The following is a 25,707-nucleotide window of genomic DNA, read 5'->3' on the forward strand; positions in this document are numbered from 1 at the left end:
ACTGAATAGGTTGTTGTAACTGATATTGGTATGTCCATTGTTTTGAAAATGTTAGTTTCTATTTTTGAATGTGTGTATCAAAGGTTATATTAGGGGGAGAGGAGGTCTGCCACTCTATCACAAAGATGATGTCATCAGTGATGTCATTTGAGATGTCATCAGTGATGTCATGAGTGATGTCACTGACCATGTCATGAGTGATGTAATATGTGACTTCATCAGCAGTGCCTTGCGGGCGCGCGAGTTATAGTTAGCTGAACTATCTATAACGGGGGAATTTCAATGGTTTCGTACGAGTGAAAAGTCCAGCTAACTATAACGCCCCTGAAACCTATGGTTTTTTCAGTGAATATATATATATATATACATATATATATAAATAAATATATATATATTTATATATATGTGTGTGTGCATATGTGTATATATGTTTGCATGTATGTATGTATATATATATATATTCACTTAAAAAACCATAGGTTTCACATATGTTATAGTTAGCTGGACATTTCACTCGTAAAAAACCAATGAAATTCCCCCGTTATAGTTAGTGCAGGCAACTATAACTCACGCGACCGCAATCCTCTGCTGATGACGTCAGATATTACATCACTGTATTTAGACACTTATTTACCCATGTCTTCTTCCATTAATCTTTAGCTATACATATATTACAAATATTTATTTTCAGAAAGACACATATGTCATCAGTGATGTAATATCTGACGTCATCAGCAGAGGATTGCGGTCGCGTGAGTTATAGTTGCCTGCACTAACTATAACGGGGGAATTTCATTGGTTTTTTACGAGTGAAATGTCCAGCTAACTATAACATGTGTGAAACCTATGGTTTTTTAAGTGAATTTGCAAGGTTTTTTAAATGCTAATTCGTAACTATAACGTGTGTGAAACCTATGGTTTTTTCAGTGAATTTGTACGTTTTTTTAAATGCTAAGTTATGTATTTATAATATTTTTTTTTCAGGTTTTTCACCGTGCGCGCACCGTGAATTTTATTTATTTTTTTTAAATCGCGAGGTGTGCTGTGGGCGCTCGGTGCGCTTCGCGCACCGAGCACCCACGGTTCGCAGTGCGTGCCGTGCGCGCAGGGTGCGCGCACCTCGCGATTTTTAATAAAAAAAAATCGTTTTTTTCTCCCTTGGGGGTCATTCTGTGACCCCCTGACCAAGGTTAGGGGGTCAGGAACTGTCCACTCTGCCCCCTTTTCACGTTCTCCACCTTTTTTTTTCACCCCCTCAGACTGCGAGAGACAAAATGGCGACCGACACTTCCTGGTTTCGACCGATTCGAATGTTTACCGACATCTAACAACCAATCAGAATTGCGCTCGCGCACGGCAGGGTGCGCGCACAGTGCGCGCACGGTGCGCGCGTATAGATATTGATATGCTTTTAAATGCTATTTTCTCAGGAAATACTGAACAGATTACACCAGACCTGCGAAAGGCACTTACTTGACCTTATGGGCACCTCTCTGCCAAATTTCACGTAATTCTGTTCAACCGTTCGGGCTGTAGCTGCGACTAAAGGTCCTATGGAAAAATGCATGGGGAAAACGCGTTTTGGGACCCCCCTTTTTTCTCGGCCCCCGCTTGACGAATCACCCCGAGACTTTCAGGGTAGGAGCTGAGCGGAGCGCCCCATTAGTTTTGAAAATTTCGTGAGGATTCGTCAACCGGCGCCAAAGTTATTCAAAATAGAATTTTGAGATTTCCTATGGAAACTAGGTTGTAACTATAACTATCTACTGGCGACCGCCAGTAGATAATATATATATATATAGATATACATATATATGATAAGAACTGTGTATAGATGTTTCAGTCCACTTTCTATGTCAGTGTCAATGAATCTAGGCATATAAACCGTTTGAAAAGTCGATGTCCTGAGACCTTTCTGCCGGGGGTCAAGTGCTTGAAGCATGAATAAACAAGGACAGCAAAATGAAGTCTCTGTAAAAGTCTTGCAATATTGAAATGCAAACAGCAAATAAAAGTGGATTGCAACCAGGCACGCTTGGGCTCGAAGGAGACCAAATGGATAAAATCGAATAAACCACACAGTCCTCACCAAATCCGCGTTGGCGTCCGTGGTGCCCAGTCACCAGAGGGCACCAGGATTCTGGGCAAGGCATTTCTAGCTGGCGTAATACAAACCCCACATATACACGTACACACACACCATATATATATATATATATTACAAACCCCTCTCCTTGCGGAAAAGTATTGAGCCGCACTCCCGCAGTGAGTTTAATTATTCATTTATTTCAGCATAGGCTATTTTCCGACGCGTTTCGGTCAACCTTTGACCTTCTTCCTGGGTAAGCCTTTGAGCATCGTACACCACAACAAACAATTGCCTGCATTTATAAGTTTTGGACCCCTAGTGTCCGCCTTGATGGCACAGTCTTTCTAAGGCATGCTGGAACTTGTGGTGTGATTTCCGTTCAATCCCTCCGGTGGGTGATGCGTTCGCTGTTTTAAATAAAAGTCAATTGCTGCTCACCGCTGCTCCCACGCATCCCTATTTTCGAGGTTGCTGGAGACCATACCAGAGCCAGTCTCTGGTGGCGCACTGCTGGACCCTTGACGCTCGCAGACTTCATAGACGGTTCAGAATCGGGCAGCCATGGCACGCTTTCTGGTGGTGCGTCACTCTGCGGCAGAACCAAGCCGCTAAAATATTACAAACCCCTCTCCTTGCGGAAAAATATTGAGCCGCACTCCCGCGGTGAGTTTAATTGTTCATTTATTTCAGCATAGGCTATTTTCCAACGCGTTTCGGTCAACCTTTGACCGTTAAACTCACCGCGGGAAGTAAAGGAAGTAGTAAGGGGATTTTATGTGTGTGGGGTGGATAAGGGTAATTATCATTTGCAAATCCTATCTAGAGACAGGTCACTTTGCTTTATTACTAGACAACATCAACTGTAGGCATTTAGATACCAAACTCCTGCCCCAGACATTCATTTTTAGAGAACTGTGGCCATACTCATTATAAAGTCAAAGACCTCCTGCTTACAATTACAATTAATTTTACAACCTTATGTTCGTGGCTATTTCATTTGTAGACCCGACGGAATCCACTTTAGATTGTGTTTACAGCCCTCAAAATTACAACAATGGCCCCAGTCTTCGTTTCCATTCATTATAGATGACTCTGCACGTGCGCATCCGGCAGGCCCCCTGCAGCTCCTGTTGGGGGTGGACCTCAGTGCATCAGATGAAAGAGGCAGTCAGACGGAGCATCATTTGAGCCCTGTCATCAGCTGCGTGTGTGCAGGGTTGTCTAGTAAACCTCACCTCAGCATCCCTGTGCCCTTCGGGTACTTCCTTCTGGGGATAATGGATAGCCTTGTACTCGAGTCCTTGTCACCAGAAAGGTCACTTACTTTGACCTCAGAGACAATCTGTGTTAGGAAGGAAAATCAAATTCTGCTTTTTTCTCCTAGCCAAAAGGCATGTACGTTCTTTGTGTGTGTCAATTCACGTTTGTTTAGAAATCTGACGAAGCGTTTGTTTTACCTGCTGACTCCACAGGATGTGAAAGGGAAACAGATTACTTATAAAAGAAGGTGCGCATATAGAAGAAAACAACTTCTGCATTACCAGTTTAAATCTAAATCTATTTCCTCTTAATTCTCTTCATTTTTCTCTTTTCCTGCTCTTTCGTTCTTTTTTCTCAACTTTCCTGTCTTTGTTTTATTATTCCTCTATCCGTCTATTTCTCTTCCTCCCTCTCTTTATCTCTCTCTAGCACTATATTTCTCACCATTCATCCACCCATTTACCATCCATCTATTCAACCATGTATTCACCCACCTATCTGCCCCTCAGTCTGTCCCACCTTCCATCCATTCATTTAATTTACCACCCTTCATCCACCTCTCTTTCCCACTGTTTATTATTCTTTTAGCCACCGCTTTGTATCATTATAATATGACTGCAAAAATTAAAGTAGGGAGTATGATATCTTTTGAATTTTGGAACTAAGATGCATTTAATGGGGTGCTGCCATCCATGTTACATCACTCAAGTCACAGGGATCGTGAAAAATCCAAGTGTCCCAAAATGAACAAGTATAGCATGTAAGCCACGCCCATCATTCAGCAGGAGAATGGTAAACAGGTTTTAGTGAATAATTAGCATTTGCATATCACTAAGTAAATTATCTTGATTTGTTTTGACCTTATTAAAAATATTTGTACAGTCCTTTAACAGGTATTTAGATTTAGTGGTATTTCAAACAAAATACACCCTACATACAGCCTTCCCTTTCACACTCCTTATACTCCAGTAAGATAATCAGCTATTTGTCACAAGACATAGCCTTAGATTTGACCTCTGTCTTTGAACACACAGCAAATTTGATAAGATAAAGACAAAATGTTAAGCCATCTTTATTGCTAATTTACCTTCTGAATTTCAGCATGGTGTTTTCTGGGGGTGCTGCAGTACCCCCTGACACCCCACCTCCTCCCAGAACCTATGCCCTCACTACTGAGGTGCATCTGAGAAACAGAAGTGTGTTACAAGTGCTTCAGTGGTTCAGTCAAAATTTCCTGGGAAGACTGACCATTTAAGCATAGTTTCACTGAGCAGTAAGACCCGGTTTAGAAGTTTGACTCTAAAAAATACTGATAAAACAGCCAAACCTTACTATCGAAAGTGCTATTTCTCAGCATTAAATGGCGGTTTTAGGTCTGGCCTGATAGTGCAACTGTCTGATACCTTTTGTTACCAATACTTTATTGTTAGAAATGGGATTTCTGGTTGGCTAGGGCTTGCGCCTAAGCCAGGCAGAAACCACCACTCTAGTCAAGGCAAGGGATTTACACGCTGAAGATAACTCCTGCTCATCCCCTTAGTAGCTTGGCACGAGCAGTCAGGCTTATCCCAGAGGCAATGTGTAAAGCGTTTGTGCAACACACACACACAGCAGCAACACACTAGGCATACCGCAAAAGAAACTCCACACAAGGTTATATCAAAAATAGCCTTTGCATTATCATAAACACATTAGTATCATAATCACACAGTATACACTGTGCCAACTGGCACTAGGCAATATTTACAGGGTATTATATACAAGACAGGGCCAATCGGGCCACTGTCAGAACCTTCAGAAAGCACTAGTAACACATATAAAACACAACCAGTGACTACTGGTAGAATGTTGTACTTAGCATCATCACCTGCAACATAAACACATTATGTCTGCATCATATTAGGCCTAAGTCACATTACGCATAACTCACATTACGCATAAACCACACTATGCATTAGGCATAGAACACATTATGCATGAACCTCATAAGCATAATATTAGGCATAAAACACATTAGGCCCAAACCTCATTAGCATAAACACATTACGCAATTGGCCTCGCATTAGCATAAAACTCCTTATGCCAAAAACATCAGAAGCATAAACACATTATGCATAGGTACCCTGGGCATAAGTCACATCAGGGCCTTGCGCCCTATAACCCCCATAAAGCTGAACCCAGGCCAATTGGCCTTCCCTTGGGCTCAAATGCCCTTTGTCCAGAAAGTCAGGCTCGGAATGAGGCCTCTCAAATGGCCCCCAGGCTGCCTCGGCAGCAAATACACAGTGCGCAGATGCGCTGGGGCGCGGTGGGCAACTCACCCCCTCCTTAATGAAGAAATGGCCCCCAACGTTGCAGCTGCCTGCGCTCTCGCAGGGCAGCTGGGATTGGCACCAAGAAGAACTGGAGCCACCTCCTGGGTCCCCGCTTTGCAGCTGGGTCAAAATTAGCCCGGGCACCACTGCGCCCTTGGAGTCCCCCTCCGGGACTCCTAATTGCCTCATGCTGCACCTGTCCACAATGGCGGTACAGCTGAGGGCAACAAATAAGCATTGGCACTATCAGTGCCGCTGGAGCACCAACAATGCTCTCCTACCTGCAGGGGGGGAGGCACCGTCAATGTGCCCCGGCAGTCCCCCTCCCGCAGGCTCACCCTTGGCACCGACAGCGTGCCTAAAGAAACGCCAGCCCGGCTTTGTATTCAGCCCTCCTCACTCACCGGGGGCTCACTGGCAGACTCCACACGAAGGCGGGGTACGCTTCCGGCTCTTCTCTCTTGGAGCGGCGTCTCCGTCTCTACCTGGCCAGCACCGGTCTCCAGACAGGGCCTCAGGCACCGGCAATGTGCCTCAGTCGGACCTGCCCTCTTCTTCTCCTACACCGCGGGGCTCTCCCTGGCTCACGGGTGCCCCGCTCAGGCGTGCCTAGACTTCCGGACTCCACAGGGATCTCTCACCACTTCCAGCCTAGGGTAGGCTCCCGCGTGGATTCTCCTTTTGGCTATGCCTCCAACCAGGCAGCTTGCCTGGCTTCCGGGCCGGCTGCGAGTTTCCTCACGAATGCGGGGTGGGCTCCCGCTCAAAGGAGCAATAACCAGCGGGGTAGGCACCCACTTGAGGAGCACAAAAGTGGGGTGGGCACCCACTACAAAAGCGGCATAAATGCGGGGTAGGCTCCCGCTCTCCCCACAGGCATCAATGCGGGGTGGAGTCCCACTTTCCTTCCGCAATGAGGGGGAATCCCCATGTCGGTTTTCCCTCTGAAGATGTCGTAGCTCAACGCTGCAAAGGCACCAGCACCCTCCCTGTCCTGGGAAGGATACTTTAGCGCACACAGGGCGCTCACGTCCAAAGTTCCAGGGGGCGAAGGCTGGGCCCAGGCAGGCCAGCACACAGGGCAATCCAGCAGGGAGGCAGTCCCTCGTGGCGGTTCCTCCTGGGGCCCAGCAACAGCAAGTCGCCTGGAAGCACAAAAGCACAACATTTTCATGGGGTCGCAGCCCCAATATTTATACACCATATTTGCTTTATTTTCCCTGGCACAGGGCTTAGGAGAAATAGCTTAAACTGGTTCTGTGGGGTTTTGGAGCACTTTGTTGACAAGGCTCATCCTCCCCTTTGTTAGGTGGGGACTTGTCATCAGACACACCACAGGGGGGTGGCGCCAGCATTAACATAGGCAGGCACAGACCTATTCAGGGTCAGGGAACTACTCCTCCCACTACTCTAAATGCAGATTCCCTATTCAGCCTAGCGCTGACTCACCCTGCCCCTCCTGGAGCCGCACACACCTCACCAGCCCCTGCCACTCCAAAGCCAGACATGCAATCCACATCAGGCAGGCAGACACATAGCACACAGAAATGATAACTTCTAAAAGTGGTATTTCTAAAATGGGTATAATAAATCTGCGCACACCATTGCGCAGCAGTTATTATCACTATTCCAAACATACCAAACTTGACCACGCTGCTCCTCTCATATCAGGAATTATCACTGAAACACTTATCAGGGAATCCCCAATGCATTCCTATGGGAGGGCAGCCCCAAAGCAGTGAGAAACCAAAATGGCTGTTTGTCACTACCAGGACATGTCACACACTTAAGGTACATGTCCTACCTTTTACCTACAATGCACCCTGCCCATAGGGTTAGCTAGGGCCTACCTTAGGGGTGATTGACATGCAGTAAAAGGGGGGTCACAGACATGGCACACACTTTAGGTGCCACGTCACAGCAGCAGTAACACTGCGTGCACAGGTCCTGCAATGGCAGAGGCCTGAGATAGGTTTGAAAGGCTACTTCGGTGGGTAGCACAATCAGCTCTGCAAGCCCAACAGTAGCATTTAATTTACCAGCCCCAGGTATATGAGATACCACTTTACAAGGGACCAACAGGTAAATTAAATATGCCAAACACCGTCTGTAGACCAATCTTACCATGTTTATCACAGACAGCACACGCACTTTACACTGGACATCAGTGCTAAAGTGTTCAGAGTCCTAAAACCACCAACACCTTGTCAGAAAAAAGGCTAGGAGGAAGGCAAAACATTTAGGGATGACCCTGCAAAAAGGGCCAAGACCAACATTTAAAATATGCAGGAAGTGCGCTTTGGCAAAACGTATACTCAAAGGAGTAATTCTCTTTCTCCTCCTACCATGGGCTGGTTGGTGTCATTCAATTCTTCTTGTAGTTGCATTGTATACAAAAATACATTGGTTTTTTTTATTCATCTTTCACTGCAGCAGGCTTCTTTAATTGTTTTTTTTCGACAGGACACAAAATTAAAGACAGTCCTATTGCCTTTGGGAATGCTTTTTCTAAACAGTATTTAGAATGGACTGTTATTTACCTGTCTAGTATCTCAGGTTAAAGACATAACACAGTGCACATTCTAGGTCCCTCCACACATTGGAAATGGTAGAAGTACAGGTTATTTTTGGATGTATGTGTTATTTGCATTGTGGAAACCTAGCAAAACGGCAGTGGTACGCTGTCCAGAGTCAAATGCAAGGATGCAGTCAACGAGTGATTGCTGAAGTAGTTATGTTCTTAGAACAGATGTGGACTGTACTGTAACGTAATACATTATTGTTTCTGATTATTTAAAATCTTTACAATCATAAGCAAAGAAAACACCTGTTCACGTTATAGTGACTGTGGTAAAGCACAGAAACTGAGTAAACTCAAGTAGCACCCTCCAACAAAACCCGTATGGGCTTAACAACTCTTCTTCCCATGGTGCCCATTGACCTTGAGCTGGTCAAGTAGGCATGGGTGCCTGGAGTGCATTCATTCTTTTATACACTGTGGCCAATATTGATCAAGTATTTTGTTGCCCTTGCACCACGCAAGGGGGCTCAAGGCCGACGCAAATCCCAAGTGGCCATGCGTGGCCCTGCATGGCTTGATAGATCGTTGCCTTGTTACTCTGCCCCAGGGAGGCATTCCATGGATGGAGCGTGGGTGTTCCCACTTATCCACCCATGGATTTTGGTGCATTTGGCAGGACACATAGAAAGAGTAAAGTGCCTCTCAGGATTGTTTTTGTGCAAGAATTTGTTTCTTCAGCCACAAAAACAATTCTGCCTACATCTCAGGCACCCCTGCAACATGACGCAAGGGTGCCTGCATTGGCTCTAGGTTGCCAAAGTGCGCCCGTGCTAGGAAAGGACAGAAATGTGCCATATAATGTAAAATAGGGCGCATTCCTTCCATTCCTCTTTCATGTAGTGCAGCGCAGCAAGGTGGCTTGCCTCATTGCACTGCATGAAAGATTGATTAATCTGTCCCAATATATTTAAAAATGCTGCCTCGCGAGCCAGCTCAGTTATACTGCTGGTGTTGAGCTAAAATTTCAGGGCCTCAGCACAAGCAGTAAATATATTTTATAATACTGGTTTAAGAAGTATACGGCGTCCAGAGTTAAATTCAATGCAATATCAAAGCCGGGGCAACATTGTTTTGTTCTTTCTCTGCAGTGTGGGTAAATATGTGCAGAGTTTTTCCAAGTTAGTCTGTAGTTCTTAATGGGTAGGACCATGACGAGTGCATGCAGTATGTTCTGTCAACAGGACAGACTAATAGGCGCCCTTACAAGGTACTGCATTGTACTTGTATCCTAGGAGGGAGGGATTGGCTTGACGCCATTTTGACTGTATAAATTTGTGGGGCATATTCTCAAGAACGTGTGATAACGACTGCAAAATTAGCCTAACGCAACTCTTCATATCGCAGTCTATCACTGGAAAATAATGCCGTGTTAACGTAGTATTCTCAACCCGGTGGCACCATGCGATAACGCGTCAAATGACCATGTTAAAATCAACGAGACACTGCAAAAACGCGAAACACAAACGGAAAAATAGTAGGGATGACGCCAATCGCGATACGAAAATCAGCGAAAACCAGCCACGGGCCTGCAATTCCTACACGTCATGCATGAAAATACACTATAAAAGTAGACAACAAACATGCAAACAAAAGCCAAACAACAGCGAAGCACAATGGAGGTAGCCGGAGCAAGTACAGAGGACAACCAGAACCCCACAAGCCCCCGGAGGACCAGTCTGGGACCTCGGGGTCAAGGAAGGGCAAGGACAAGAAGAGTAGGAAGAAGCGGTACAGTCCGCAGGAAAACAGGATCCTGATAACGGAGGTGGTAGAACACCAACTACTGTTCGTCACCTCCACTGTGTCACTGGCAACTAAAAATGGAATATGGCAGATCATCGTGGACAAGGTGAATGCAGTCGGAGTGCTGAAGAGGACAATGGAAGAGGTCAAGAGGCGCTGGAATGATGTGAAGCGCAAAACCAAGCAGAAACTCACAAACAACCGGAAGGCAGCAATGCAGACTGGAGGTAGGAGTCCAGCGCCACAGGAGGAGCTGGACGAGATGGAGGAAATGGTGTCCAGAGTCATCAGTGGGGAGACGGTGGCAGGAGTTGGGGGCCCGGACACTGCTCAACATGACCGGACGCAACAGCAACAGGGTGAGTAACGACCAGGGACTGGGGGGATGGGAGAAGATGGGCACAATGTCACACGTGCACAATTCAGCATAGCACATCTGCTGACAAACCATGCCCCAGAACCCCAACTCCCACCTAGAGACCAATGAACCCAAGTATGCAACATCTCAGTACTGTATAAGCACAGAAGTCAGTGGCACACCGCATGTAAGGGATAAGGGGCAGCCAAATCAGAGCTGCAGGGGCGACTCCCCCAAAATGCGGCACACACACATTACATGCAGAGCACATCAACATTGACAACGATGTGGTACAAACCGCAACACGTCCACAACACAACTGTTGCCGCTTGTGCGTAGAAACTGGCCAATCACATTTGGCATTGCAGGGAAATGTGAGTTGACAATGTACAAGTACAAACACACATCTGTGATGTTGTCGGAATGTCCACTGTCCCGTATCAAATAGGCAGCACCCCCAAACAGTCACAATGTGCACTGTCATGCAGTCTGAATGTAAACATGTACAATGCGTCAACATACATGTGAACACAATGTTAAACTGCATCTCCCCTTCACATTACAGGGAGAATATCCAACACCTCCTGATGACGAAGAGGACCACCACACCTTCAACTCCGACACCCTCCAACAGCTCGTGGAGAGCCTCCACAGCCCACTTCCAGGAGCAGGGCAGCCCAGCTGCTATGAGGAGAACCCACCCCCTGCACAGAACACACAGCAGGCAGCACCCACCACCACGGCTGCCTCCCAGGACCCCACGACGAACACATGGCCATCCAACGCTGTGTGTTGAGTGCCAAGAGAAGCTGGCTGAACAGGTGCAGGTGGGGTTCGAACGCATCACAGCCAAACTAGACATCATACGTGGGTGTCTAAGTCCCATCAGGGACCACTCACAGTCCCTACTGGACACCTACAGTCTGCTTCATGCTCTCCAACGGACCATGGCTGACATTGCTAGAGTCCTGACTCTGAGGCAAGAACGACTGTCTAGTCAGAGTGGCTCCAGCGATTTTGCCTGGGAGTTGGGACACATGCAGAGGATCATGGAGAACATGGAGCAGACGCAGGCGGAAAGAGCGGCTGCCATGGGTGCACACCAGCGAGAGGTAACTGGGTCCCTCAATGCCCTAAAGACCCTCCTCATGGTATTGCTGCCACAAGGCCTGGCACTCATGCATGCTGCTACTACCACTCCATTCACATCTCAGGCCCCTGATGTGTCAGTGCCACACAGTGCGACAGACATTCCACATCCGGCCCCTGAGGTGTCACTGCCACACAGTGCTGGAGACAGAACACCACCACCCACATGTGAGGCACATGCAACAGCAGAGGACGAAGATACGGATGAATCTGCCTTCGTGGTCAGAAGGACACAGTAGCCGTCATCTCCGCCATATGGCCTGTTTCTGCTTGGTTCTTCCCTCTGCATCATCACCTTCAACTGTCCCCCGATGCACTCTGCGACACTCAGCTTGGACCTCGACATGGACTGCCATATTCTGTTTGGTCACCAATGACACAGCTATCAGACTGCGGACTGAAATCCTCCTCTTCTGATGTACTTGTCATTCCCTGAAGGACTCTGGCTGGCCCTCCACGGGCCAACAATGTAAAGTGGGGTTTGCATGGCCCTGTACTGCTCCAGCTGCAACACTCCACTGAATGTGCAATAAACATTGTGTCAGATGTGTCATGTCTATGATCTTTCAAGTGTGCAAGAATGGATGAATGTAGGGTCAGTGATTCCCCCTTACGTCCATGTTGCTCATGTTGTGGGACTTGGGTCACAGGGTGACACATTGCCAATTGTGGTCCAGGTGGTGCCGACGCTACTATGGAGACACACGCATTACTTACTTCCTTGTCCAGCACAGGACGGAACCACGCCCAGAGCCCCAGGGTCATTGTTCACACCCTTGCGCTGGACTGGCATATGGCAGGACAGCCCACTCCGCTTACGCTCACAGGGGGGGGGGGACAATGCTACATGTCCCAAGTCTTCCCTGTAGGGATCTGCTGCTCACAGGTCTAGTTGTCAGCATGCCACAGCCACTCCCTCACGACACCCATCCAGCACAGCCGTCACAGGACATGCGACCCTGCCAATAAAAAGGGCCTGGCGCACGTGCTGGATGCCATTTCCACCCTCTAAATGGGTGTCTCCGTGTGGTTATCATTTATGCATGAGTGCCTAGGGCCCTGCCACCTCACATTGCCCAGTGTTAGGGGTGACATGATGGTGTCCGCACCACAAGACTCATTCATAAATGGTCCATGGCTTGCGGTGCACAGACTTGGTGGCACCGGATACACTGCGGCAGGCACAGGTACACCGCTACGGGACAGTGTCTTTCGGTGCACTGAGGTAGGGGCACTTAAAGTGCTGAGCGGGTGTGCAGCCTGCGATGATGCGCCATCCTGGCGGTCCGGACTGGTAAGGAAAATTGTGAGCCCTGCTGGACTGCAGTGTAGGCCTGAGCCAGCGGGCTGTGCGGGCCTACCGCCACGTAGTGTTGCCTTGCGGTTCACAGAGTTAATGGAACCTCAAGAGCTGAGCGGGTGTGCAGCCTGCAATGATGCCGTGTGCACTGATATGGTCTCTGCCATTGCGAAATCGAGACCCAGAATAAAGTGTGTGACCTGGTGGACCGCGGTGCGGGGCTGCATGATGTGGAGGGTGCCATGGTCGAGGGTCCTGGGCTTGGAGCTCCCACCGGCACGTGGTGGGCCCTCTTGGAGACACGCCAGTGGCGGAAGGTGAGCAGTGAGGCCTGGTTGCGCAGGAGCGTGCAATCATCACTGGGCGGTGGGAGGGGCTGGGATGCAGCAGCCTGTGTGCACAGGGGCGGGCAAGCGAAGATGGCGTGTGCAACTGTATGGACTCTGCCATTCATGTCTCTGGGAACTGTTTCAGATAAGGGACCTGTGGGACTGCAGTGTGTACCGGCACGTGGTTGGAGACACACCGGTGGCAGCAGGTGAGCAGTGAGGCCTGGGTCTGCAGTGTCGGCACTCTCTCTCTCCCTCTTTCTCTCTCCCTCTCTCTCTCTCTCTCGCTTTCTCTCTTTCTCTCTCTCTCTCTCTCTTTCTATCTCTCTCTCTCTTTCTCTCTCTCTCGCCATCATCCTCTCTTTCTCTCCGTACCTCTATCTCTTTCTTTCGCTCTCTCTCTGTACTTTGATGAGCGCATGACACACCTTCTTATCTAGATTTCTTTCTTGCAGGCTGTGACTTACAGAATGTTCTGAGAAGACCCGTCGTGACTCTTCAGAATTGTTGTTTTGGGTTTATTCTGTAATAAATGTATTATTTGGATATTCTGAGATGAATGTATGATTTTTCTTTTTCTGACCACACATGTATGTTAGTTGTTGTGATTGTGCGACTTCAGGCGAATTGTTTGGTTCACGATTTCGTGTAGTTGCTGTGCAATATCTTTGTCCCAAGGGGGGGAGGGGTGCCTGGGGTAGGGCCCGGGGGGGGGGGGGGGGTTTGGGGGTCCTGGGGGTGGTGGCGGTGGGTGTTGTTGCCCTATTGGGGCTCCGGGCTGCATGATCAGTTGCTCCAGGGCATCTGTTGTTCTTCATGTGTGGCTATGGGCTGTGCTCCCTTGTCTGGTGCCGGTTGTCGTCCGATTTTACACCAGGTAAGAGCAGGTGTTAAAATCCTGCTGCTAACGCCCCTTATCGCATGTTTTGTGATCTTATATGCCCCCGTGTCTCTCCATAAGTAGTGAGCTCTTTGGTGTGATTTTTAAAGCTGTGTAGGAGAGGTCTGTGTGCGAGTTCTCTGCTTACCTTCAGACCTGCAATAGTTGAGGTTAAATAGTTTGACCATGTATTATTTTCGGTCTTGAGTACTCGTGCAATGCCATCTTTGAGGAGTGGGGTTTAGCACACATGACCAGGGGATGGCATTTTACGAAAGCGGATTTGCAAGCCAAGTCCTGTCTAAGTAACCCAAATTCAAGACCTATCTGAGAGCAGCAGGTACATTTAGGTCGTTGGAAAATACTTCTAAATAGCATGTCCTACAGTTTGTAAAAAGGCAGTGAAAAGTGTGACCGAAAAGCCTGACAACCGTAGTACAATATAACTTTCTTATGTTTTGGACCCGCTGGACCCCCGAGCTGTTTGATTTATTCATCATACAACCCTGTGTACACGCCTAGGCGCCGTTTTCCATCGCTTCACTTTAAGTATGCACCACAGATTAGACTCGGAGGCCTTACTTCAGGGGGCAGCACATTGATTTGAGGTTTTTATACTTGTAATCTGATTGTATATTGAAGCTGTGATTCTGGGCCACTTCTTGATGAAATGATCATCTTTTTTAACATTATAAGCACTTCAGAGTCGGTCACTGACACTTGCAAATATTTGTTTTTATCTGATGATTCTCTACTCCGCTTTATCCTTCTCATCCTGGGAGCATAGTTGGAAAATTCAGTCTGCCTAGAAATCTTGTGCTTTGTGCTTTTCTCCGCTTAAATATTTCAGGGCAGCACTTCAAAGGGGCCTTATAGCATTCCATACAACAGAAAGAGCACAGCGTCTCTCTACAAGTTATCAAGACATTAGGAGGTAAAAAAAAAAGCAAATTAGGCAATGATGTTCACCTTATACAGAAAAGAAACAATAGTATTCTAACTCCTTAAAAATACATATCCATTTGATCATTATATTACACCATCTATGTGCTATGGTCTGAATGCCACAGTCTGTATTTTTGACACCAGTATCTAATGCAATTTCCTGATTTCCTCTGCATTGACAATAGGATTTGCTACATCACCCTGCTCGGCACTCATCAACATTAGCAAATAACATAAAAGCCGTGTGACCGCCAATCCATCACTGTTACCATGGGTGGTGGTGGACAACCTTTGTTTCTAACCACTGTGATTTGACATGCCACGCTTGCTCGTATGGCCTCCCCAGGAGCTAAGTGACCTTGCCATGGCTCCGTTGCTTTGCATGTCCTTACCGGCGGCATGTACAGGTGAGAGTATACATGTGGTACTGATACGTTATCTCTCTTTGACAAATGTATGACTGCCCTTGCAAGGTGTGAGAAGCAGAATGTGTTAAATTCATGCATGACGAATATACTCTTACCCATTCAAATTCCTGATGCCTGGTACTTCATCAGCTTCTGCCTAGATGTATTCGTCCTTTTCCTACTGCGGTGACAAAGGTATGAAATATTGGGCTCTCTTCAAAGCACACTACCACCACCATGAATATAATCCTCTGTTTATCCAGCCTCAATATGAACAATATTGAGTCTTATTGAGGTCTCGTCTGCCGACCAGCATTCTGTTGTCCTCCGGCTAGGTTTCACCAATCCTAAATTCCAGTAGATACACACAATTACCCACTATGACCAAACTCAATAGGATCCTCCATAAAACACCACATTATTTCTTTATTAATTCACAGCGGTATTTACAAGAGCAACTTTGCAATTACACATAAGACAGCAAATTGGGGAAATAAAGTTACCTCGACAGAGTCCGGGTTCTCAAAGTCACCAAATACAGGACAATGAAGGTTCTATTTACAGAGGATATAAAAGTCGTGATGGAAGTTTTCCAAGGAGGTTTCTGTGCATCAGCAAGTGTTTTAGGACCTTCTTGAATCCTTCAAATGACGTATCGCTGGCAGAATTGAGTTCCGGATTATGGATGCCCTTCCTGAGAATGATTGATAGATGGATCTTTGTTTCTTGAACATTGTTTAGACTAGGAGCATAGAGTGTTTCTACAAAGAGAGCGGTTAGCTCCCAATCCTGTGAGCTAGTGTGACAGGTATTTCAGGAAGTCACCATGGAAGGCTTTGTGAGGGATGGAGGCCGCTTTAAATACGCTTCTTGCTTCTATCAGGCAAAGGGCGCGGGAGTCATGTGATTGGAATGTTTGACACCGGAGACCAATCTCAATGCCTAGTGGAAGGTTACCTTCATCGAGGCTAGGTGGACTTTGGGAATTCCTGTGAGAATCGCATTACAATAGTCGAGTCTTCATGTAAACAAATATTGTAGCACCACTTAAAACATTGGTTCTGGATACAGGATGCCATTCTAAAGACAAGTCTGAGTTGGTGCTGTATGCTCTTCGTAATAACATGCATGTTTGCAAGTTGAAATGTATGTAAAAATTTTGTGAGTTTAATAATTTTGGGTGTGTGCATTTGAGTACATTGAGAAAGTCAAGTCAAGATTGGACCATGGTTGAGTGGAGTGGATAATAAATATGAATTCAGTCCCCAGGACTGTTGGAGAGTCAAGCCAAAATTGAGCTTTGGCCGAGTTCATTGAAAAGGAGATAATAAGGAATTCGGTCTTCCATGTGTTTCATTTCAGGTGGTGGATTGAGACCTACATTGAGTTATGTTTTGTTATGTTATGTTATAGGATTTGCAGACTGCATGGCTGCCCCATCAACGGGGCATCCTAGTGCTGAAGTATGAGTATGTCCTCTGGAGTAGAGACAACTGAGTATCGGATACATAGTGAGAATGCAAGAGGTTTGACTGTTTAAGAAGTGTGGTTAGTGGGTCAAGGTACAGTTGGAAAGGAGGTGGGGATAAAATAGATCCGGGTGGAACCCCATGATTTATGGGTGATGGACCTGATAGGACAGAGCTCAGTTTTATTTCTTAGAATCAGTTTTCCTGGTATAGGGAAAATGATCCATTCTATCGCTGAGAGTTTTGGTGGAGTGTTATGCTAGCTGTGTCAAACACTGCAGATAATTCAAGGAGAATGAGCAGGCACGAGTCTCCATTGTCCAGAAGACATAGCGCATCATCCTCGATTTGAAAAAAGGTTCTCTCTTCTCTACAGTCAGGTCTAAAGTCAGATTGCAAATCGACAAGTAAGTCGTGATCCTCAATGAATTTTTTGATTTGTGTAGAAATATAACTTTCCAGGATTTTTGTGCGGAACAGGAGATTAGCTACTAAGCAGACATTGTTCAGTTCTTCAGGGTTTGACCCTTGTGTTTTCAAGATCATGGTGACCTTTCCACCTTTTAGACAGACTGGTACTTTGCCTTGGGCCAGTGAAGCTTTGATCAGATGTATCCAGTATAGGCCGATGTACATGTTGATTTCTTTTAGTATGATAGCAGGTATCAAATCATGGAAGTCCAACGTTAGTATAGTTTTTTCTCTTATCTTAATGAGTTTCCTTTCAATTTCTACAGACGCACTGCTTTTTGGGGCTGAAGTGTTGGAAGGATAGTCCATCGATTGGGTAGGCAGTGAGACGTCATCTTTTTTACCCGCTCAACAAAGAAGTTGGAGAATGTTTTACTTCTGTCTTTGAAGGTATTAACATCTAGCTCAGGAAATAGATTAGTGTGCTGTTTGACAATGCCAAATAGTTTTCTGGGATGACTTCTAGATTTCTCCAATTGCGATCTGAGGAAGGAAGGAAGCCTTTGACCCAAAGATGTTATTTTTGTATATTCTTCTTTCTATGTGCAGATTCAAGGCAGAGAGCTCTTCCTGCCATCTTCGTTGCACTACTCTCTTGCCTTCTATCTTCATTTTGGTCTTTAGTGTACCACTAGGGAGTTTTTTTTGTCTTTTTGGTTTCATGGGGGATTATTTGTTCATTATATTTTATAGTCCAACTTACACCTGGAGAAAGTGACAAAGTGTGCATGCATAAAATACAAATGTTAATATTCAAGTACTCTATAGAAGGATGTGGCCTAACGGCTAGGGCAGTTGACCTCAAAGCTGGGGAACCGGGTTCGAATCTCGGCAGGGACGCTCAACATTCTGTGATTCTGGGCAAATAACGTAATCTCCCAGTGCCAAACTAAAAAAAAAATTGGGTGTCAACCTATCATAACAAGCCCCTTGACCACAAAAACAGCTGCCATTTTTCAAACCTTTGAAGGAGAAAAAGTAAAATCTGCACCAGAAAAATCAGAAGTTCTCGGAAAAGCTGTTTTTCAGGTGGGATTCCCTGCCTACTTTCCTATAATCTGTCATAAATACGCCCACTCATCCTCCTCGAATTTAGTATTAAGACGTACCTCCCACCATATGCGTAGTCAAGGGGTTGTGTCGAGGGAAAATTAATGATCGATCAAAGTAGGGTACAGCCTTCGTTCAACTCCACCGTAGTTTTTCTAATTGTGGAAGTAGCACCTAATGAGGGAGTGATCTAGGATGATCGTGGAGACTGTGGTCCCACTGGAGTTCAATAAAAGATTTTGGAGAGCCATGAGAGATCACATAGTCAATATGACGTATTTTATGTGCTTTGGTAAGGACCAGTGATTTCCTCCGCACCCATTGTAATGGTGGAGTTGCGCCATACCAGCGCTTTGGAATGCAATTGGTTGGGGACCTTCGGGAGCATGCGGGCCTTCCTCCAGGCCTGGTCCTTACTCCAGGCCTGTTGATGTTGAGAAGTATGTATGATGCGGTTGATATGAGGGGTGACTCTAGGTTGATTGGTATAATAAACCACAAGATTGCCCTTACGTTTCGAATGTGGTGTTCGATTGCAGCTCGCTGGGGCATCGCTCTCTGACTTTTCATCCTGTAAAGTGAGTGGGATACGTGTTGTACCATTCACAAGCTTGGTGAGGTAGCCAAAGTCCCTCCTTCTCAGTCAATGCATGCAATCTGGATCCTTTTAATCTTAGTTTTGATCCCCACACATGGATTTGCAAATTTCATATGTTACATCCCTAAAAAAGAGATTGCAGAATAGGAAGGGCTATCATGCCAAAAGATATCATTAAACTTTGTTCTCGTGTTCATTTTGATGATCGGGACACTCCCCATAGGGATAGGTCCAGCGCGGGAAATTTAAAGGGTAGGTCTCCCAGTGGGTGGGTAGATTTCATTGCAGCCAAAAAGTTACGCCTGTATTATAGAGTTTTATATAGCACGAACTTGACTCAAATCCAATCAGGTATCAGAGCACCAGTAACGTTACATGAGGACACACATTCATTTTTGTTAGGCATGGGGAGATTAAGTGATTTGACCAGAATCACAGGATGTTCGGCATTATTACCGAGAGTTGAACCGAGTACCCCAGGTCCGAGGTCGAACGCCCTAGCCGTTAGGCCAACTCCTCTACAACAAGTAGTAAGTAATTCGCAGAAAGAGATTGTGAAAATGTAAGCTATTTATCAATATAATAGAGAAAATAATCCAACCAGTGTTTCAATACATTTATTTTTGGCATTCCTGCATGTTTAAAACCAGAGCTCATTTTAAGCTGTAGAGTGTGTGGTGACTCCTCGTGTACATTTAACCTAGCCAAGGTTATACTCCTTACTCGTCCCCCCCTTCCATGCTGCCGCCGTCAGTTCGCACGTGCACTTGCTGCATTCAGTCTTAGGGGCGGGGTCATCTATTGGGTGACCGGATGCCTCGCGCTGGGAAACTCCCCTGCGCAGCCACTGCTCACCATCGACCACCCCAGCTGAGCTGCCAGTTCAATAGCATACGTTTTGCTAGTATGTCAGAGCTGCATGCACACGAGTTAGCCAATAATCTCAATTTATGCAAATGAGCAAGCATATACATACGCATTAAAAAGAACATTTTTTTTTTTTAGTTCAAGAGATTTTTATTAAAAATAAAAAGGTGTCATCGTACAAACAGGTGAACAATCAAAAAACAGCGCATTATAGAAGTGTAAAGCATATACAATACAGAATAGCATAAAAATGAAGAGATGACCAAGGAGAACTACGGGGGTTTGGGTACCTCCTGCTGAGATGCTTTAGGCAAAGAGGACTGCCGTGCACAGACATCAAAGAATGTTGTAACGGGGAGCCATAACTGAGTTCTCTTCACAGCCAGTTGGAGAGGGTGCATAGAAAAAGTGTCCAAACGGTGGTGGTGGCAGACATCATACCACCAGGCTTTATAGGAAATTTTACTGAAGTCCTTCCAATTTCTCGTTATTTGCTGAAATGCAACAGCCAATAATAGATCAACAACTTTGAAATTAAACTCCCAATTATCCCAAGAGGACGAAAGACTACCCAAAAAAGTTTCTTTTGCACAGAATTGTACATTGGTGCCAAAAATTATATTAATTTGGGACCAAACAAGTTTCCAAAAGTGAGACACAGGAGAACAAGAAAAAAGCATGTGAAATAAGTCAGCCTCAGGAGAGTTACAAGACCAGCAAGTACTTGGTGAGAGAGGAAATCGTTTGTGAATCGCATGTGGAGACAACAAGAGTCTATTATAAATGTAAAATAACGTTTGGGTTATGCTAGCAATTCTTGAAGTTTTGCGTATTTTAGTCCAAATAGTGTTCCACAATGAGACGGGCCAAACCACATCAAAATCTTCCTCCCAAACCAGCTCAGTACTAGATTTTTGTCGCGATAAATTGGATGAGTGAAAGTATGCATAGATTTTAGATGCAGTAGGTTTAGTATGCAGAAGGGAGGACAAATCTGTGTGTGTGTCAGTTGTAGGGGATTTGTGAAGTCCACAACCAAATTGATTAAATACGTTAAGCACAGTATTGAGAAGAATATGATATTTAGAAATAAAAGAAGCAGGTAAATTATATAACTGTCGGAGCGAGGAGAAAGAAATAAACTCATCGTCAGAGAACAATTGATGAATCCAAATTAAACCCCTTTGCCTCCAAGTTTTCCAATAAAAGGGCTTACTGTGTATCAATGCAGTCTTATTGTGCCATATAGGTGAAGCTAGAAAAGATTCCAGCGTGTCATGCAATAAAGGGTAAATGGGACTGAGAAGTTTAGAGGTGAATTTAAAAAGAGGAGTAGATAATGTTTGGGGTTTGCGGGAGAAGGAGAGATATTCATGGAATGAAAAGGGAGTAAGAAACGACCTCTCAACTGATATCCATAAAGGAAGTTCTTCCGTGGGATCAAACAACCAATATGAAGCCTGTCGCAATATAAACGCCCTGTGGTAAGCTGGGAAGTTGGGAAAATTAACCCCACCTTCATGTTTGGGACCTATTAACTTAGAAATAGACATGCGGGGCTTTTTATTATTCCATAAAAAGGATGATAGCATTGAGGTAATAGATTTAAATAGTTTGGCAGGAATGGGAATCGGAATGTTAGATATGGTATATAAAAGTATAGGAGAAAGCATTATTTTTATGGTATCCAGACGACCCCACCATGATATATAAAGAGGATGCCATTTGGTAATAAGTTCTGAAATTTTCCGAAGGCAAGTGTTCATACATAAAGTAACTGTACCTTTAATTGTAGACGTGAAATTTAAACCTAAATATTTAATGTGGGAAGAATTCCAAGAGAAATTGGCTGAAGCAAAGTCAGCTTTAAAAGTATATTTGGTTAAAGGTAAAATTTCACACTTATCACTGTTTAATTTATAACCTGAAATCAATGAAAAGGAGTGAACCTCTTTCAGAAAAGCAGGAATTGAGTCATTGGGATTTGAAATAAGAAGTAAAATGTCGTCCGTGTATTTGTGTATTTTGTCGAATTTTTGAAAGGAAAGGTTCAAGGGCTAAATTAAAAAGAAAAGGAGACAAGGGACAGCCCTGACGCACTCCTCTACCAAGGTCAAAAAATGATGACATGAGACCATTGGCACAGACAGCAGCACGCGGGTTAGAGTATAAAAGGGAAATTAGGGAAGTAAATTTGGGACCAAACCCAAACCATTTAAGAGTGTAGAAAAGATATCGCCATTCAACCCTGTCAAAAGCTTTTTCAGCATCGAGCGCTATTGCTGCTAGGGAATGTTTCAAGTAGGGAGCCTTAGATAGAACCTCAAAAAAATGTTGTGTATTATCATTGATTACTCGACCTTTCACGAAACCAGATTGTTCCTTACCCAGTAAGCTTGGCAAAATAGGATTTAAACGTAGGGCTAGTGCTTTGGAAAAGATCTTATAATCTACGTTGACAAGTGAAATAGGTCGGTAATTTTTACAAAAGGTCGGATCCTTACCCTCTTTGGGTATGAGGCAAATATGGGCATCCGAAAAAGAACCCTTGGATTTCCCCGCCAAGAAGAAGGAATCAATTAAACAATTTAATCTAGGCAGTAAAAGTTTAGAGAAATGAAGATAAAATTCAACTGTAAACCCGTCTGGTCCTGGTGCCTTATCTTTTTTGAGGTGTTGGAGTGCATCTAGAAGTTCTTGTTGCGTAATCTCCGTCTCTAAGGTGGATAACTCGGGGCAACTCTGTGGAGTCTTATGCAATGTTGAAAAAAACTGAGAGAGTAAATGGTCTGTAGGATTCGCTTCTGACAAGTGGAGAGACTTGTAAAACAATGCAAATTCATTTAAAATTTCTGTATCTTTGAATTGTAAGACAGAATGTTCATCAGAAATACAGTCAATGTTCAACTTATTCTGTTTAGTTTTTAAATAATTAGCTAATATCTTACCAGCCTTGTTCTTCCCCCCGTAAAATTTTGCACTGGATTTCAGTAGAAATAATGAAGCATTATCAGTAGATTTCTTATTAAACCGTAATTTTGTTTGTACAAGTGCATTAAGAACATCCTTTGAATTAGATGTGTAGAAGGAATGCTCCAGTCTCTTAATGTCTTGAAGTAGGGTTTTGGTACGTTTACGAGCAATGGAACGTTTTTTAGCTACATAACTTATAATAAAGTCTCGTGCTGCAGCCTTAAAGGCATCCCAAATGGTTGAGAAAGGTAACAAGGTCGTATAATTAATAGAGAAATATTCCTCCAAAAAAGTAGTAAAAGAAGAGGAAAACACAGGCTCCAAAAGGAGAGTGTTATTAAATCGCCAGCGTTTAGGGGCATTGACTTTAGGCAAAATTTCCAGGTCAATTGAAATGGGAGCATGGTCTGATAATAATATTGCCCTATTTCTGCAGACATAAGTGTCTGAGACAAACAATGGGAAACAAAAAAATAATCTATCCGTGATTGGGAGTGATGCACAGGAGAGTAAAAAGTATACTCTCTAGTAATCGGATTGCAGAGCCTCCAGGCGTCCAAAAGTTTGTGTTGTTTAATAGCATGAATAAAAGCCTTATGAGGTTTATTGGGTACGAATGTAACTTTGGAATTCCGGTCTATAAAAGGATCAAAAATGTGATTGCAATCTCCTGCAAAGATAAAATTATCTTCTATGCAGAGGGTGATTTGCTTGGCTATCGATGTCCAAAAGGAAAAATCACCACCAGTGGGTGCATAGACATTAAAAAAGGTGACTGGAACAACCCTCACCAGCAGCTTAACATTATGCCAACGACTGTCAGTATCCGAAGTTTGGGATAAAAATTTGAATTGGAGCGATTTACGACAAAGCATCATAACACCATTACGCTTGCCATCACCATTGGAGTAGAACACCTCCCCCACCCAGCCCCTCCTTAGTTTCGGTGACTCGCTTTCCGTAAGGTGGGTTTCTTGTAAGAATACTATGTCTGCATTTAGTTTAGCCAAATGAGTTAAAACCCTTTGTCGTTTAATTGGTGAGTTCAGCCCCCTAACATTCCAGGAAACTAATTTCAGCGACATGGCATGCAAAGAGTAAGATAAAACAAAGATAGTAAATAAAGGTAGTACAATTCAGTGAAAATGCCAGGAAGAAAGAAATAAAAAAGAAATAGGAGAAGACTAATAATGTACACAAACTAATCAAGGTCAATATGAAAAGTAAAAAGTAAACAAATAGTAATGAAGTTAGAAGGCCGAAGTGATAAAAGAAAACAGGAGTACGTGAAGATATAAAACTAGATCTGTAATGCCAAAAAGAGCAATGAAAAAACAGTAGTAACATAAGAAAAGTAAGTAACAAAGAGAACTTGAAATGAATAACCACAATTAGATAAGTGAAAGAAGCATAAGAAGTAATAAAGTGAAATACGCTGAGGAGAAGATGACTGACGACAACCATAAGAGTGTGAAAGAAAAGGTTTGGGAAGGAAAGAAGGATTGAGAGAAGGAGTAAAACTCGAACACAGATGTAGGAAGACAACATACCTATGAGAGGAAACACCAAAGAGAGACGGGAGAGGGAGGTGAAGCCACATGGAATGGACAACACGATCAGGGTAGCTAAATAAAGCACCGGGAAGACGTCGTACGAGAAGGGTAGCGGATCTGTGGAGACGAAACACAACAGACAATAAGTGAAAAATTAATGAGTAGGCCAAAACAATAATTGCTAGAAACACAGTAAACCAAACCTTAGAAAGAGGAGTTTAGCAAAACCACAATGAATGGAATAAGAACAAGTGAAACAAATCACCAGAAATTGAACACAATAATGAGTGAGAAGAAACCAGAACAGTAAAATTAATAACAGCAATATCAAGCATTGAATGAAGTAGATGGATGGGAAAGGTCCATAGCAGACGTCTTGCATGAGTTAATGAAACTTTGCAAACGCAGAGGATCTTCATACGTAGTCGTTCTGTTATTGTAGGTGACCTTGAAAAGGCACGGATGAAAAAGACCATATCTGGCCCCCATTGAGCGAAGATCAGCTCGCAGATCCAAGAAAGCCTTGCGTCGGTTAGCGGTAGCTTTGGCATAATCTTGTGCAAAGAACAAAGAGGAGCCAGACCATGTAAGTCTTGGAGATGCCTTGACCGCAGAGAGAACCTTCAACAAATCGGTATATTCCAGGAAATATAAAGTAACACCTCTGGGTCTCTGTGAGGGCGATGCGGTAGATGGAGCACGACCCAAACGATGCGCCCGTTGAATATTAAGTGCTGTACTGTCTGGCATGCGAAGTAATTTAGGTAGAAAGGATTTGAAGAAAGCAATAGAGTCAGTCCCATCAAGGCCGTCCTCCAGGCCATAAATGCGTAAATGATTACGCCTGTTTCGATTCTCCAAATCTTCGACCTGTTTCTGAAGTGTGGAAATTTGAGAGTGAAGGTGAGAAACACTGGCACAAGTCTCCGTCAGGGAAGAAATATTTCGCTCAACAGACGACACTCTTGTCTCAAGCTGCGACCAATTGTCTGTTAAAATTTGCAATTTGTTGTTGTATCCTCCATGAAGGGCTTAAGAGCTCTAATTTCCTCGAGTAATATCTCCAATGACACAGGAGATGATGATTTTGGTGGTGATGGAGGATCTTTTTTGAGTCGCTTAGTGTTGGACTTCCCCGGAGGTACAGGAGAAGGCTCCATGGTTGACTCCGAGGTATGGGTAGAGAGCGCCAGAGAATCCTCTAGTTTAGAAAACTGGGAAAAAACCTTAGAATTCTTTACAAAAATGTACTTAGGCTTAGACAGTAAAGAACTCGTTGGTTTTATTCTTCCCATAAATCGAATGCAGCAGACTCCAGCAAAAGTAGACGTCTTGAGGCATAAGGCGATGAAGTACAAACCGCCACAGAG

Source organism: Triturus cristatus, chromosome 5_1, assembly GCF_964204655.1.
Source record: "Triturus cristatus chromosome 5_1, aTriCri1.1, whole genome shotgun sequence".
Lineage (NCBI taxonomy): Eukaryota > Metazoa > Chordata > Amphibia > Caudata > Salamandridae > Triturus > Triturus cristatus.